General features: G+C 36.0%; 1 non-coding gene across 1 annotated transcript; it reads right to left on the bottom strand.

The window, feature by feature from the left end:
• Positions 1-1537: 1537 nt before the first annotated feature.
• On the bottom strand, positions 1538-3527 carry LOC117149486. The gene has a single exon (XR_004460331.1). It is a non-coding gene; the product is annotated as a small subunit ribosomal RNA (ribosomal RNA).
• Between the last annotated feature and the right edge of the window lie 200 nt (positions 3528-3727).

The following is a 3727-nucleotide window of genomic DNA, read 5'->3' as shown; positions in this document are numbered from 1 at the left end:
TGCACTATCAAGCAACACGACTCTTGGAAACATCATCTAGTAATCATTAACGTTATACGGGCCTGGCACCCTCTATGGGTAAATGGCCTCATTTAAGAAGGACTTAAATCATTAATTTCTCATACTAGAATATTGACGCTCCATACACTGCATCTCACATTGCCATATAGACAAAGTGACTTATGCTGAACTGTTTTCTTTCGCTCGCCGCTACTAAGAAAATCCTTGTTAGTTTCTTTTCCTCCCCTAATTAATATGCTTAAATTCAGGGGTATCCCATATGAGTTGAGTGTATATATAACTATTTTTGCCATAATTCTTTATATATAAATGATAAAACAATCAATTAAATTCGTTATAAATAGTTCCAATAGTTCTTGTAAGCAAAGTTATTTTTATCCATTTAACGAACCAACGAAGAATAATAACAAAACCAAGATTTTCTTTTTCCGAATCATTAATAAGAGACAATTCTAGATGAAAAATATTCAATTTTTTATGCTAGACATTTCTCAGTATTATTTGATTGAAAAAGAAAATATTTCTCTTCGTTTTTCACATTCAAATGTGAGATAATGTTTTTCATTTCTTTTTAATATTATGAATAAAATCATTATTTAATCCAATAATATACCATATGCTTATAAAAAATTTATAAACAACTTAATTAGCATAGTCTTACAACCCTCAACCATATGTAGCCAAGCAGCACTATAAAATTAATTAAAGTACATAACAGCATGGACTGCGATATGCGTTCAAAATGTCGATGTTCATGTGTCCTGCCAGTTCACACGATGACGCACAGTTTGCTGCGTCTTCATCGACCCATGAGCCGAGTGATCCACCGCTTAGAGTTTTATAATTCATTTTATATAATATCAATATTGTTTTTATTGAAAGAAATTAAAAAATACACCATTTTACTGGCATATATCAATTCCTTCAATAAATTTATTTTTATACCTAAAAATAAATGTTGCGATATGTCTTAGTTTCATATAAGCATTATGTATCATAAAAATCTGGTTATGGTTTGCTATTTGGGTGACACATACTGCAAAATTTATATAAAACATTAACCTGATGGATACAGGTACAAACATTGTATATTTTAGGTTGTTGCATTAGCCAACGTATGCTCATAACATAGATGAACAAACATATTCGCAACGCGTGTATATTATGGTCCATATACACACACACTTATTTGAATACCACATTCAAAATTATTTTAATTTTAATTCGACTTCTACTTTCAAATTTTGTTCAGTTTCTTCGATTCCATTTTCGAGAATTTGTTTTTATAGGAAACGCCATTGTTTGTAGTAGTACTGCCACAAATACGCACAACAACATTAATAATGTTAAAGTCTTTTTATGAGGTTGCCAACCCCACATATAAATAAAAGCCATCTTCATTTTATTTTGACTTTAACTTTTGATTCCGTGGAATCATTTTGTAATATTTTATTTTGGTAAATTGTATTTATTTGTATTATAACAAATGTTTATTAACGATAAGGATATTATACAATAATGATCCTCCGCAGGTTCACCTACGGAAACCTTGTTACGACTTTTACTTCCTCTAAATAATCAAGTTCGGTCAACTTTTGCGAAAACAACCGTAACACGCAAGGCGTCACAGTGATCACGTCCGGAGACCTCACTAAATAATTCAATCGGTAGTAGCGACGGGCGGTGTGTACAAAGGGCAGGGACGTAATCAATGCGAGTTAATGACTCACACTTACTGGGAATTCCAAGTTCATGTGAACAGTTTCAGTTCACAATCCCAAGCATGAAAGTGGTTCAGCGGTTTACCCGACCTCTCGGTCTAGGAAATACACGTTGATACTTTCATTGTAGCGCGCGTGCAGCCCAGGACATCTAAGGGCATCACAGACCTGTTATTGCTCAATCTCATTATTGCTAGACGCAATTTGTCCATTTAAGAAGCTAGTGTCCTTATAATGGGACAAACCAACAGGTACGGCTCCACTTACATAAACACATTCAAACACAATAAACATTTTTACTGCCACCATGAATGAAGGCTACATAAGCTTCAGCACCATAATCCTGAAGATATCTATTTAATATATTTGAGTCTCGTTCGTTATCGGAATTAACCAGACAAATCACTCCACGAACTAAGAACGGCCATGCACCACCACCCATAGATTCGAGAAAGAGCTATCAATCTGTCTTACACACTTATGTTCGGACCTGGTAAGTTTTCCCGTGTTGAGTCAAATTAAGCCGCAGGCTCCACTCCTGGTGGTGCCCTTCCGTCAATTCCTTTAAGTTTCAGCTTTGCAACCATACTTCCCCCGGAGCCCAAAAGCTTGGTTTCCCGGGAAGCGACTGAGAGAGCCATAAAAGTAGCTACACCCAATTGCTAGCTGGCATCGTTTATGGTTAGAACTAGGGCGGTATCTGATCGCCTTCGAACCTCTAACTTTCGTTCTTGATTAATGAAAACATCTTTGGCAAATGCTTTCGCTTAAGTTAGTCTTACGACGGTCCAAGAATTTCACCTCTCGCGTCGTAATACTAATGCCCCCAAACTGCTTCTATTAATCATACCTCTTGATCTGAAAACCAATGAAAGCAGAACAGAGGTCTTATTTCATTATCCCATGCACAGAATATTCAGGCATTTGAAGCCTGCTTTAAGCACTCTAATTTGTTCAAAGTAATAGTACCGGCCCACAATAACACTCGTTTAAGAGCACTAGTGCAGTTTTTAAATAGGAGGAACATATGAAAAAATACAAGTATTTAATCACATATAAGAACTCCACCGGTAATACGCTACATACATAAAGGTATAGTACTAACCACAATTGTAAGTTGTACTACCCGTATGAAGCACAAGTTCAACTACGAACGTTTTAACCGCAACAACTTTAATATACGCTATTGGAGCTGGAATTACCGCGGCTGCTGGCACCAGACTTGCCCTCCAATTGGTCCTTGTTAAAGGATTTAAAGTGTACTCATTCCAATTACAGGGCCTCGGATATGAGTCCTGTATTGTTATTTTTCTCACTACCTCCCCGAGCTGGGAGTGGGTAATTTACGCGCCTGCTGCCTTCCTTAGATGTGGTAGCCGTTTCTCAGGCTCCCTCTCCGGAATCGAACCCTGATTCCCCGTTACCCGTTGCAACCATGGTAGTCCTAGATACTACCATCAAAAGTTGATAGGGCAGACATTTGAAAGATCTGTCGTCGGTACAAGACCATACGATCTGCATGTTATCTAGAGTTCAACCAATATAACGATCTTGCGATCGCTTGGTTTTAGCCTAATAAAAGCACATGTCCCATAAGGTTCATGTTTTAATTGCATGTATTAGCTCTAGAATTACCACAGTTATCCAAGTAACTGTTAACGATCTAAGGAACCATAACTGATATAATGAGCCTTTTGCGGTTTCACTTTTAATTCGTGTGTACTTAGACATGCATGGCTTAATCTTTGAGACAAGCATATAACTACTGGCAGGATCAACCAGAATAATGTTTTTCCTTCATATTCCATTCATATATTTTGAATCGAAATAAGCAATATAATAGATATATAGATATATAGATTTTTCACTTTATATAATTCCATGATTTTTATTATATTGAATAAAATTCAATATTTCGCCTTTGGGTAAAATTTTAAATATATAAGTAAAAAAATCCATTCGATTACGGCCATTTTTATATAGCA

Source organism: Drosophila mauritiana, unplaced genomic scaffold (genome assembly GCF_004382145.1).
Source record: "Drosophila mauritiana strain mau12 unplaced genomic scaffold, ASM438214v1 U_231, whole genome shotgun sequence".
Taxonomy (NCBI): domain Eukaryota; kingdom Metazoa; phylum Arthropoda; class Insecta; order Diptera; family Drosophilidae; genus Drosophila; species Drosophila mauritiana.
This window is presented reverse-complemented; position numbering and strand designations above follow the sequence as displayed.